We start from the raw sequence: 14,376 nt of genomic DNA, 5'->3' as shown, positions 1-14,376 counted from the left end.
GATGGGGATAAAAATAGTGATTACCTACATGTTTGTAAAAGGACTTAGCACAGTGTCTGGGACATTTAATGTGTTCGAGTGGTATTTGACATTACTAGTAACAAATAATATCTTTCCTCTAAGTCTCACATATTGGGTCTTTCTGTGTATACACTTATTGGTTCATTACATTGTGAATGTGACAGATGTGTTTATAAATACGCTATCAAACTAGATACAATCAAAGATTTTAGAGATGTGTCTTTCAAAGAAATATTTCTTTATGGATGCCCACTGCAGATTAATTTTATAGCAAAAAGTACAATTGTCAATGATACTACATTTCAGATAAAATTCTTTGCTTGTAAGTGCCACCATTGTTAAATCAGAATGCTTCCTACCCTTTTTAGTCTTTAAAAATCAAGCTAAATGTTAAAACTGTGGTGTCCTTTATAATTATCTGTTGAAAAACACATGTTTAGGAACATAAAATGTCATTGTTTCTAATCTTAATTTAAAATAAAATGTCATTTTGACCTTCCTCAGGAGACTCATCTCCCTGAAAAATAATCCAAATTGTACTGGAGCTCCTATGAAGAATAAAGATTAAGTTTCCTTAACTCATAAGAGACACAGTTTTTGGGGCACAGTTAATTTAGAATGTGCTTTTGAATTTGAGGATCATGTGGGCACTTTACATCTTTCGATGCCTTCCTTTTCAGTATTTGGTTTCTTACTATTGTCTGACACTGTAGGGCCTGGCATTCATTTTGAATGATTGATCTTTGCACTGACCATGTTGAGTCTGAGGCTATCCCGCTAGCTATGTGGAATTTAGTTAACTGCACATAGAAAGTCATATTGGAAAATGCTATACAGAACTTGCGTGGTTTAGTATTCAGAAATGGAAATCTGCAGGCTGAAAACTCAAAGGATTTAATTCAAGAAAAAGAAAGATAAAAAAAAGAGTAAAAGAAAGAGATGTAAAAAATAGAAAGAAGAAATCCAAACCCAAAGCCCTAGAAGGTGTGGGTCCTTCTAACCAAACAGTCTCTATTACATTTAGTATTTTGGTAAAAATAGCGACAGCAGGGACTTTGCAGCTTTGCTGTTGGGGACATTGGTGGGGTACATCAAAAACACCAGGAACTGTGCCCAAGACCAAATCCAAATAACACTCTCCTGTATTGTCTGAGCCTGAGCCAACATCATCGACATATTTGCAACAAGTAAGGAAATATTGGGATTAGTGAAGCCAATCTTGTGACACCAGAATTCTGTCCTTTATGTGTTTTGCCATTTCATTTTTCCCAAAGGAAACAACTGTGGAAGAGCATGCAAAATCTGTAATCAGGCACTTCACATACGATAATAGGAACTGTATGTTTAAAAAATAATTGACATGCTAAAGAATATTTCCTCCTTTGTCCAGTGGATTATTTATATTAATGTTGTTAAAACTTCTAGTATTCTGTAGACATCAGTGGAGAAATCACTATGATTCTTAGATTTTTTTGACAATTGTTTTGCATTTGTGTATTTGTTTATCCATTCTAACAGCAGTCATTCATTCAACTACAAATATTGATAGAGTGCCAACTGTGGGCCCAGGACTGGGGCCAAATGCTGTAGAGACAAAGATAAAGACAGCTTTTCTTCCTGGAGAATATCTACAAGCAGACGGATGTCTTTACATTATTATTATTATTGAATGGTCACTGAAAATAGCAGTCATCATTTTCCCTCATTTCATATAGACTTTCTTTATGAACCTGCTATAGATAATCATGCTGTTTAAAATCTTTTAACAGGTTATGTAAATCATGGCATCCTGTCTTTTCATTTTACACACGTTTGTAAAATTGGAAAGTTTGGCTTAATGGTGTAAGCCAGAAAACTCCAGTGTCTAGCTTTGTTTTCAAAGGAATTGTTTGTTACTGGACATTTTCTTCATGCAAAATTGTGCTGGACCTAAATTGTGTTAAGAATAAGTGCTTTCTATGGTCTGTGTCCCAGTCTTTATTTGCATTTCTGAAGCAGAAAACTAGATCACACTTTGCCTTATTTGGCTCTCAGCTGTAGAGCTCTGATCAGCAAACCTTTTAATCATGCCAGTTTATGTGATTGTTTTATGACACAGATGTACAGTCACTAGGGATTAGGGTTTGTTGTTTTAAAATTGTCATTTCAGCCGTCTGTATGCAGATACAGGATTGCCTTCAAAAATCTAAACATGGATCTTTCTGAAAATACTGACAAGTACATTAGAAAAGGAAGATTTCTTTTCTCACAACTTCCTAGACCCCCCCCCAAATAAAACCCCATAAACTAAAAACTAAAATGTTTATAAGTATGCCTTTACTGGATTTATTTACTCTTCTCTGGAAAATTGTAACCTCTAAGTACTGACACATTTTAAATGTACAGGCAATTGAAAAAACACTCACTCACTTTAATGTATACATAGTTAAGTTATTAGGAAAAAACTGACTACTCTATAAGGGTGCAACTTGATATATTTCTGGATAATCTCAGAAATGTAAGGAAACCATCATAGTGTCTGAAAATACATTAGGCTCTTGAGAAGTGGGTCTTTACCCCTCCAGGGTCCTTGTCATTACAGCCAACGTAATATCAGCTAAATCCATTTATCTTTTTGTTTTTAGCTAACATTTATTTAGTATTTCCTGTTTGTCAGACTCTGAGTCTTTCAGATACTGTCATTTTTGACACTTCCTTGTGGGGTTTTTGAGGAAGATGTATGGAGTTGATTGAATTTGGGTATAAAGAAATGATTCATATCAACAAAGCGAGCTGAGGACACACACTCAGATTATACAGGTATCCAAAGGCAGCAAAGACAGGATTAGAACCTATAATTCCTAAATCCTATGGTCTTTCCACTGTACCCACTTTGTTATTTTGACACCAAAAGTAGGGATGAGGCTTTATTGAGTTAAATTAACTCAGGCTCCTCATTTTGAACCTAAACAATTTTATTGCACATAGACCTCTGTTTTTGATACTGAATAGGGAACAATTCTTGACCTCAGTGATTGCTAGGGACATTAAATGCCCCAGGTGTGCAGAGATGGATTTAGTAGGTTGCCTAACCAGAGCCCCTTAAATCCCTTTCACTGGGGCTGTGAGCCCACTCTTCTGCTCCTGTGTGCTGTACTGAGTGGTTTACACATGTGACTTTCTTTCTCGGACTCTTGGAATAAAGGATACATCCCTTTCATGCCCCCCTCCCCACTGTGGTCCTATGCCAATGAATGACCAATAAGGGAATACAAAAGCTGAGGTTCCTTGCCTTGAGATAGCATGATATACTGAGGTGCAGTATATTCCACATTGCTTCATACAGGGTAAGGCTGAGGCTGGAATTTGACCTGAAACCACACCTTTGCTTGGTTTCTTATTCTTTTGCTTCCTCACTCCCTTGCTCATTTCTCCAGGGAAATCTTCCTTAATAAGATACTCGCATTTGAATCCTAACTTTAGAATCTGTTCCTTGAGAACGCCACCTGAGAAAAATATTATGCCTCTAAAGTTCTTCCACCTGAGTTTTATAGCTTATTTGTCTCTTCCTGTTCTGTCAGCTGTTATTCTTTGCTACTCTCAGTATGCCTTTTTCCACTAGCCTTAGCTAAGACTAAGCTAACCACACATTCTAGGTTCTTCCATTTTGCCGCTTCTGACTTGTTATAGATAGACAAAGCAGACTTAATAGATTTATGTGTAAAGTTGGAATGTGTAGCTATCAGTGAAGACTCGGGTTTTCCATAGATTCTTCCTCTTTCTCAGATGGAGTTTTCTCTTTCAGAGTTTTTCTAAGAAGTGACTTACAAATAAATGAGTGCTACATGAAACAGCTAAAGAACATGAGATGGTATAATAAAGCACCAAATTATGCAGTACACAAAGAGAAGGAAGCAAACAACAAAATAAGATGCTAATTGTGCTGCACACTGTGATTGAGTGACACTGATTAGAGAGCAAACACATCAAGCCCTATTCACCCTGACACTCTCCCCTCCTCCAGTCCTCCATCATCAAGCCATTAATGTTAATCAACGCATTTTTCAACAGGAGACCACAGAAGTAAATCAACTTGGTCAGAATTTCTAGCATCTCAGGATTTGTGGGCGCCTGGCTGCTGATTGGGTTGAGAAATCTTTCTCTTCTGGGAGAAAGCTTAAATATGAAGACTTTGATCATGTAGTACACACTTGGCAATGTCTCCTTGGATATCTTGTCACAATATGTTGTCATAAAACACCATTCTACAGCAAATCTTGGCTTTCCACTCTGCCAGCTCTCTGAGATCTGCTACAAAGCATGCAGTTCAATACAGTAGGAAAAAACATAAAACTGTGTGCCCCCCAAGGTGTTGCCATGCCTGTGTAAATAAAGTGTACTCAAAAATGCCCTGCTAGGGGTGTCATGGAGAATACTGTATGTAATTTCCTTTTCCACAACACTCAGCACGCTCCAAGGGATCTGTTTGCAGAGAACAAACATGTTCTACTTTGGAGCCAAAATTATTCATCTTTATTTTTCATTCTTTTAAATTTTCTTGCTATTTCCATTATGTAATCCATGGATTTGGGATTCACTGTGTGAAAGGTGTGGCCTAAGATCAGGTTATCTTTATACACAAAAGTCTCCCGTTTTACGCACAGAGTGTAAATTAGCGGTCTCAACAAGACTTTGGGACTCTTTAAACTAGTTAAGTGAACAGGCTGCTCTAGTGCCCTTAAACACTTCAAAAGCATGTATTTATCCACAAATAGCTAGTATGCTAGTTACCACTTATTATTTAGGTCATTAAACCCACTTCCCTAGAGAACCACACTAGACAGTCCCTTGTTTTGGAGCCCACTTTGACCTACTGTATATTCTTAAATGGAATCAAGTTTCGTTCTCAGGAAACACGATTTGCACGACTCTATTTGGTAATGCCGACTAGCCTTCCTCCGAAACGGTTTTACCACGGTTCAGCGACATCCACGTGATTGAAGAGGCGATGGCTGCTGCTTATTGTAACAGCGCTATGACAGTTTTGATATCACAAACACACTGCTTTCTTTAGTGTCTAAGGAGAACAGCATTGCGTCTTTACTAAATGTTGTAGATTCACTGATATAGGCATATAACAACGAAACAATGGAAATGATAACTTGTTTTGAATGCAATATTACCATCTCAAAATGCGGAATCAAAAATAACCTCGTACCTCGCTCTGTCCTCATTACTGCAGAAAAACACAGCAGAGAAAAAGCCCCTTAAGGCATTATTTCTGTTATAATGTACTTTGAAGAAATCTATTTTACTGAAATTCATCACCTTTTAACTATAAGCTGATTCTTCATTCCATAGAGTTTCCTCGAAAAACTGGATATCAATGCTATTCTTCTTACTGAATGATCATTTTTTTAAATAGCAATGATATGTGGAATTGGGGTAGCTCTTCATAGTAGAATCTAAGGAGACCTCATAGTTGTATAACATTTTGCCATTTTCAAAAGCATTTTGTATTAATTTAATTTATTGTAAATGAGTACAATGTCTGGAAATTAATTTACTCCAACCCGGTACTGATATCCTTCAATTCACCAGACAGTGAAAATTATATAACACATGTTGTTTCCCTCATTACCTTGGCTAACAGGAACCTCAGAGCTAATCCTGTGCTTAATTGTTGAAATTATTCCTAGAGAAAGAAGCATTTCTGTAAATCACTTGGTCTTATGCTAATGGTCCAGTTAAATATGACTTTTATAATTTATTAACTCAAATGCTCTTGGCACTAATTATAGAATAAACAATAAACAAATCTATCTAGTTGTGGCCTGTCAGATAAAAAGGGAAAATATTATTAAAGTTCTTTACAGAAGAGAAAACTGCTTAAACAATAGGTTTCCTTTATTACCCAAATCTAATTTACTTCTGAAAACATGTTGGATTTTTCATTATTTAAAATATTATAAAAAACATAACTTATTCCCCATTCACACAAAAACACCAACCAATTTTTTTCCAATCTGATTAAAACATTTTCAAACACCTATTTAACAAGTCACCAAGAATTTTTACACAATACAAAGCGTTTATGACACCAATTACCTAATTATTTAGTACTCATGAATTCATGGATGGATATGTTTTTGTGCTGTTTGTGCTAATACTGTTCAGTATTAGAGTAGACTTCAACACTATAAGAAATGTGTTCTATACTGTAAATAAACAATCTAGGAATCACTTAGATAGGATACTCAACTACCTTTCATGACGGAGCAGTCTCATTGCCCCAGAACCATGAGGAGATTAAGGAGCTGTTGGGAGAGGCCAAGGTTCAGGACCTGGCGGACAAGGGCCAGGCAGGCAGATAAAACAAAGGCATTTATGAGCCTTGCTGCAAAGATTCTGTTCTCACCTCTTCCAAGGAAGAAGGAAAACGTATACCAACTTCAAAGAAGCCAGCTGTGCAGTTTCTGTATAACAGACATAGCAACAACTATTCATATACCATCATATCTGACAACAATTTGTTGCAAAACTTAACTGTTTGACAAGCTGTCCCTGAGCTTTAAATGAAGGGTCTTGTTCATCAAGGAAGTTATTGGGGACAAGTTCTGCTCTTGATCCTTTTAGGATCAGGGCTCAAGATTGCTGGGTTTTCTATAGCTCTATCGTCTATACCACTGTGAAGAAACAGCCCAAGGTAGAATTCCCTAAGTCCTAGATTTATGAAGAGAGACTGAATATTTTGCTGAATGAAGTCTAGGATGTCCAAGAATTTAATTATGCACTCCTGGAGGCTACAGGCTTGGAAGAGGGTGAGTACTGGAGTGGCTTGTATCTACATCACGCCCCTGGCCGCCAGGCTAATTGCCACCACTGAGCTGGTAAGCAGACCACCTGAGCTGTCCTCCCTACTGCCCAGACTCTCCTCTGTGCTCCTGGCAGGCTCCTGGACACTTTCTATTTTCCATTGAGTGTAGAAATCATCTTTTAAAACAAGCCAGATTATTACTTTACTATTTTTTTGACATAGTGAATTAGTTCTTTTACGCAAGTGGGTACATTCCCTTATTGATGTATAAGTCCACCTGAGTTCTCTTTTCCTGAGTGAGAACACTTGGAGCCAGGATATTTTAGTTCTCAGAAGGAAAAGTATGAATGGGTGTGAGCTGCATATAAGAACTTTTGTTTGCAATATTTTTTTGTGATGTTTACCAACTTTTTAAGCTTCTTTTGGGGAGTTCCCTTTGGAGTTAAATGTGATAATTCCCAGAGGGATTCTGAAAGTGTTGGTCATCATAGATGCCTGTAAGCCACCTATCTGTTCATTCCTGAGAGGCTGTTACAAAATCCAAAATAGTTTTATAATTATCAAGCCCAACAAACTAGCTTTGGAATCTGTGCTTCTATGACTGTGCAGGATCTCATTGCTTTGGCAAAAGTCCTTCCACTATGTGGTTTTGAATTGGAGCTTCTTGATAAATAGCTGCATCTCATATTGGTGATGATGTGTAACCAAAAGAGCTTTGTACTCCTAAAATGCTGTTACTAGTATTGCCTTTTTTTTTTTTTTCCCCCTGAGGAAGATTCACCCTGAACTAACATCTGTGTCAATCTTGCTCTATTTTGTATGTGGGTTGCCGTCACGGCATGGCCACTGATGAGTGATGTAGGTCCACGCCCAGGAACTGAACTTGGACCACCAAAGCAGAGCGTGCTGAATTTAACCACTAGGCCGTGGGGCCTGCCCACTAGCATTGCTTTTGATGCATAGCTTTGTGTAAGATGCAAGCCATTTACGGTCTTGATTAAGTTTTGGTCTGATTCTTGCAGAGACCACACATGTCCAGTTAGAAGTTTTGCTTTCATGATGACATTAGGGTCACTAAGATGTAAGTTTGACTGGCTGTTAGCTCTGCTAATGGCTCCTTCCTTGACTCGCACTTTCTGATTGCTTTCCCAGTTAACAAAGTTCATTCCAGGAAATGCATCTGAATTTGCAACTCTCAAACTGCTGTATCAAAGGATTTCTAACCTTTTTTTTCAGCCATTTTCTTCATTAAGCTGTACTTACCAAAGCCAGTGGATGCTCTACCCTTTGCTTAAAAATTAAATTTGTCCGCAGACATGACCTTCTACACCTCCAGGGGCTGCTATTCACAGCAATACGAGGGAATTTTGCCTATCTTATATCAGCCTCCCTACTGTAAGTTCAACTCTATGTGGACATCAAACATCTTTGTCTCATATTTTTATATATCAAAGGGTTACCATCACTTACTGATTGTGAAGCATTTACAGATACTTTTGCATCATGCTAGTGTAGATGGTCATTTTTGTCACTTTAAGGACTATAAAACGGGTAAATGTGGCTGAGGGGCACAAGTGATCCATACCAGAGCCCAGCTGGTTTCCCAGGTGATTGGGTAGGACAGACATGCTCAGTCCCCTACTTCTTGGTCTTATCTGTCCTGGAAGGAACAGAGTTTAATTGTTATGTTTGGAAGTTGTAATTATTGGGTTGTTGAGACAATGCTATGACACTATACATATGAATATAAAAGGCAATAGATATATTTTATGTGTTCATAAAGGAAAATGATAGTTTTATACCAAAAGCATCGATACCATGTATTCCTAATGAATTAATTTTATAGCCCTGATCTCATATATAGCACAAAAATATAGTTGGATTTCTTTGTTTATTATCCAGCACTAAAGCCTGCAATGAACATTTAAAATAATCTATTTAACAATTAGATGAAATGCATTGTAGGCTGGCTCATGATTCTGTTATAGAATGTATTCTAATAGGAATTGATTTTTCTTATGATATCACTAAGGGAAAAAGTCAATATTTATATTTCTAAAGAACTATCCAAGTAAAACACTGGCTTATTATTTGGCAAAAAGTGAAGCTTTATTGCATCTCATAGTTAAAAAATGGAATAATTTTTATGATCAGATCAAATATTTTTAGCCAGTTTTATTAAACAGACTAAGTCACTTGATTATGCTCCCTGGGACCCTGTGACCAAGACAGTGACTTGAGTATTCTCTTTCACTATACAAAGAATCCAGCCCAGTATTTTGATATAAACCTCTGTACCATTGATCAGGTATGAAAAAAGAAATAGCCAAATTCATTGCTCAATAAGATGCCATTGTAACATCCTTCCCTCTCAAGTATATGCTATCTTTAGGACCTCACCAAAAGTCATGGTAACACATTTAAAAGTATCATTAACCTTTGGGTTCTTTGAGCTATGTATAGAATGGAAAATTTTAGTTTTAGTTTTATAAGTATTCACTGTATGCAATGCAAATGAATACATGATGACATGTAAACAAAAGATATATAAAATCCTTCTCTCTTTTTTTTAAAGCACTCTGCCGGCACTTTATGCGCAAGTATCCCATTTTAGCTAATATCTTTATGTTTAGCAGTCCAAATTCCTGTAAATATCATAGTTCACCATTAGCTATTAGCTGGTTACAAGAATTTGTGCAAACATACAGCACATGCACATTCAAATATCACACTACAACTCTATTTAAGGTTCCCCTATGTGATCCTGCTTCCTTAGTTTCTGCTTCAGTCTCTGGGTCCTTGAAAGATAGTCCATAGATGAAGTTATTATAGTCAACTACATATCACTCATTTTCATAATACATTGAGTAATGCTTGTTTCCCTAAAGAGAAATGCTGTTTGTTTTATTTATCATAACCAACAAGCAAGTGTTGAATACCCACCATTGCTATTGTAGTGTGACAAGTGCTGCAAACCTTACCAAGTGTAAGACTAGAGAGCAAGACTACAGACTGAAACTGATTCCCCTAACCCTGAGAAATTAATTACATTTTAAAAATTGATAGAATGACTAGGCTAGAAAAAGTTTTCTTTGAGTCCAGACTAAAACATTCGCAGGGATGGGAAGAGGAGAACATTATTTTAGTAAAGCAATTTATTTAGTAAATCTATGCAGAAAAACACCCACAATATGGAGATAGGATGAAGGAAAGATGCGCACTAGAGTGAAAAGACTGAGGTCAATATATACTACAGGAAAACTGTGAAGTGTGATATTCTGTATTTCTTCCTCAGAATTGGTCAATCTCTTTAATATTGAGTGGCATCCACTTAACTTCCCACAGTTTTTCTCTACTTTCCTATGTCATCGAGTGAGAGTTTTCCTCACCTGTTTAACTGATAAACAGGGAGCCTGAGGCCAAACGAGTATTGGTAGATAACAGTGGAGTAACTGATTTCCTAGAACCAATATTGACTATGGGTGCTTACGGATACCCCTTCTGATGGTGATGGGGTTAAGCAGGTTTTCAGGCAATGACTCTGTGAATTTACCCATAGAATTAGTTAATAGGGCCTCTTCAAATGAAACTATACATTTTAAAGAAAATAACTGGTTCAAACGTCATTCCAAATTTATAAACCACATCTCCAGTGCCATTTCACACATGAAAAATCAGTAATAGAATCATTTGTGGGATTATTATTTCACACAGATTTTAACTTGGAATCTTTTTTGCTGACAGTTTTGAAAATAGGATTTAAAACTATCTTTCTGGAGTAGTTGAGATGGAGCGCTGACGGACTAGATAACCCCTATTTCTTCCCAACCATACTTTTCATATTGTGACCTGTCTTCCAAAGCCATTTAAGAAATTCATTAACTTAAACCTTGGTTAGTGTAATTATGCAGTTGTGAAATAGTGCACCTTATACTCTGTTCTTCTCTTCTTTGTCGACAAGTCCTCGCTTTATCAAAACTGAGAAAGTATAGCCATTACTCTGAAATAGCAGCTCCAAAATAGCACAAGCTTAAGCACAAATGAAAAGAACAAGTAGTCATTCCCCTAGTATGGATTTGCTGTAAAATGTATTTGCAAGCAGTTTGACTTAGTGGAGGATTAAAGAAAGAAAGAAACTCTGAACCACACGGGAAGATTTAATGGCAATGAACCACGATTGATGATAATTTTGGCAAAATAAAATCTAAGCTACATACTTCAGTGAATTATGTTAAATATGAGTTGGTTAATTATAAATAGCTCATTACTTAGCAAGAGAACAGAAAATAAAAGTGCGCTCTTATCTAGAGAGCACGTTAAATGTCTTTTCAATATGTGTTTCTTTTAAATAAATCTGTAGTTTAGACTATGAAATTGATATCACTCTGTGAATACACACTCACAAACACACTTTCACTGCTAACTACAGATATCATTGTTGAAATCCTATAACATCGGTATTTTTGTGCTTTCTAATTTGAAATATCCACCATATTGATTTTATCACCTATTTTTTAACAGTGAAGTTTTGGAGTTCATTGTTAACAGCAGCCATGATAATTGACATTTAAACAGGGTGTCCATACTGATTCGTTGTTTCCTAAAATTTAAGCTTCTCCCTAGAAATTTGAAAATTATGTTAGCTGCTGGTTAACTTTTTCATTTTGTTATAAAAACACACAGTGTTCATTGAGATTAAATATGTCAGTTTTAGGAATTTGAGTTGTTGCACAATGAAGTGAAAACTCATTGTAACGCTATAACACTGGCTTTGGAGTCAGAGAACTGGGTTTAAATCCTGACCCAACTACTTCCTGGTCATAGGACCTTGAGCAAGTGAATTTTAATTTTTGATTAAAAGATACACATTTCTTTGGGGGCTTGACTTATAAGAGAAGTTGTAAATGCCGTCTTATGGAACCTGAGAGCAATAGTCAGACCTCTTGTGAGGAAATGAAGACACTAGAAATTTAGAAATACAGGCAACTACTGTGGTTCATCTGTTTCATTCTTCTATCTCTCTACAGACCAATTTGTTCTATTTTGTAAAATAGATGGAGGGCAGAGCAGGACCACCCAAAGGGATTGAGAGGGGCAATTAACAATGTCATGATGACCTGGGAAGAAGCATCAGAAAGTATCTACCACGCATGAGCAGAGTGTCCTCATTTGCCAAATAGGGATAATAGGACCTTCTCTGTGAGGCTGCAGTGGGGATTAGTAATGATGTGTATGAAGCACTTCTGAGCCAGCACATAGTAGGTGCTTAATTAATAATAGCTTTACTATCCTTCTTATTCTTGGCTAGAAAATATAAAAACATCTAATTACTGCACAATGTAGCTTCAGAATTAACTGAATTCTTGATCTTCTGAGGAATCATACAGTCTAATAGAAGAAAGAGAGATCATGTCTGAAGCAGGAAATATAATTAGTATTTGTTAATAACTGTGGATAGTTGTCCCTCTAAGCAAGTCAAACTCCACACAAGATAGCAAAGATGATATGTGAGTGGAAGATTCAATTATCACCTTAACAGAGCATAGTTCTGTTAGATCACGTGGTGTGTTATGAGTGGATGAGTGGTCCAGGGCCAATAGATAGGACTGGGGCATTGAGAGAGGGCTGTGGTAGATATCCACTTTGTTTTTGAAATCCAGTATTCATTCAGCTCTCTTTTGGAGGAACAACTCATATTTTTCTATCTTATTCCACGTGCATGTGGACATGTGTTTTCTCCCATGCTTCTACTCCAAAGGTGGGTCTGTGACTCAGGCCTGTGTAAGAAGAGCACTCATTCTTCTGGCCACAGGGATTGGTGCAGGAATGGACATGTGGTCCAAGTGAAGCCAATAAGGCTTAATGAGACTTTGCAGGGGCTGTCCTGAGAGAGGCACCGTGTTTTCAGCTGCATTCAACCTGGGAAAATATAGCACTGACCTTGCTGACAGCCATCTTGCTATGACACAAGGCCTGAAAATGAACCCAGCACAGAAAATAGAGAGCTCAGAACTGGAGAGGACCTGAATCCTGATTACGTTTATTGAGTCTTTGCATGAACCCTGAGGTTTGAAGCTCCCCACCCAGACTTTTCAATCACATGTGTTGATGTCTCCCTCATTTGTTTAAGTTTGATTGCATTTTCTGTCAAGTTATATTCAAATGTTTCCTCACAATCCAGCAGGGTTATCCAGCCCTGGTTCCTTTGTTTGTGTGTCCCACTGAATAGATACTAACTTTTCAATGTCTCAGTTTTCTCCTTTGTAAAAGGAATAAACAATATCTACTTTTCAGTTCACTCAGAAGCCAAAGCTGCCCAGGAAGTGTGCCTGACCCAGAAACTTCGAGCTTCACTGGTTATCAGCCCCACTGTGGAATAGGATTTGACAAGCGTGCGAACTGAAGCTGAGACCCCTCCCCTCCCTCACGCACACATTAAGTCAGGTACTCAAAAATGACAATCTTGAACTGAAAGGAGGAATTCTTGCCAAGTGAACCAACAAAAAAGGCAGTCCATCTCTGTTGGAACTTGGTGGAAAAAATTAATATTTTTAATATGAAAAAGCTTCCCTAATATAGTATCCGTTGCCCTCCTCTCGTGGAGTCCTGGGATTTGAATTATACCTTACTCTCAGTCTATGAAACCCCAATCCAAGAAAAAACATTAAAATGTTTCCATGCTGGTCATGCTCCCTAGCTAGCTAGGGTTGCCGGATTTAGCAAATAGAATATAGGATGCTCAGTTAAATTAGAATTATTTCTAATTGCCTATGGATATATACATAAAAAAAATGTTGTGTGGTGCATACTTATGCTAAAAACACAATTTGTTGTTCATCTGAAATAAATTAGAAATAAATAAATTACATACCTCTTTTCTTAATTATATTTTCATGAGATCTGGTTCTCCTTAACAGTTCCATGTTTTGCAGAATTTGCTTATAAAATTTCTTGCAATTACAATCTATGTTCCATTTATATTGTAACAGAGCTCTACAGTGATCACATACAACTTATTTAGTTGTTTTGTCCATTGAACATTCATTAATGAGAAAACATGCTCAACATTAGCATTATGAGCCAGTATACTGAATATATATTGGCATAAAATTAACAACTCTAAGAATTATTCTTCAAATTTGATACCATCTTTATGTCATAACTTGCTTTCCCATTTTTCAGTATTCCTCTGTATCTAGTGGTCAATGGCTTTTATTGTCCAGTAGCAAAAAAAATAGCAGTGTCATGAGTTTTTATTTCCTTCCTCTTCAATACTGCAAAGGGTGATTCTACATGTTCTCAGCCTGGTGATTATTTAATAACATGATGTAAAAATTGAATTGTTCAGGAGATGAGATCTATTCCACAGAAAAAATCATGGCAACAACCACAATAATTATTTATTTCGCACTGGAATTTATTTTCCTGTTCATAAATAATAGTGTTCATTTTAATAACAGCCTTGAAATTTAAAGGGATAAATTTTTTGTCAGTTCTTTCTTTAAGACATTCCATTTTTTTTAAGCAACAGAGTACTTTAATAACTCTGATTTTCTTTC

At 36.7% G+C, this 14,376-nt stretch overlaps 1 protein-coding gene across 1 annotated transcript in view; it reads left to right on the top strand.

Moving 5' to 3' along the window:
- LINGO2 (leucine rich repeat and Ig domain containing 2) overlaps window positions 1–14,376 on the top strand; it is a 1,164,902-nt gene that overhangs the window by 566,709 nt on the left and 583,817 nt on the right. The window contains exon 4 of the mRNA XM_087444704.1: window positions 13,112–13,261. The gene's annotated coding sequence lies outside the window, so the exon portion shown is untranslated. The remainder of the gene's footprint in view (window positions 1–13,111; window positions 13,262–14,376) is intronic.

The sequence above is a fragment of the Ceratotherium simum genome, chromosome 20 (genome assembly GCF_057802395.1).
Source record: "Ceratotherium simum simum isolate JZ-2026a chromosome 20, ASM5780239v1, whole genome shotgun sequence".
In the NCBI taxonomy this organism is placed as follows: domain Eukaryota; kingdom Metazoa; phylum Chordata; class Mammalia; order Perissodactyla; family Rhinocerotidae; genus Ceratotherium; species Ceratotherium simum.
Note: the sequence above shows the minus strand (reverse complement) of the source record. Positions and strands in the feature narration are given on the sequence as shown.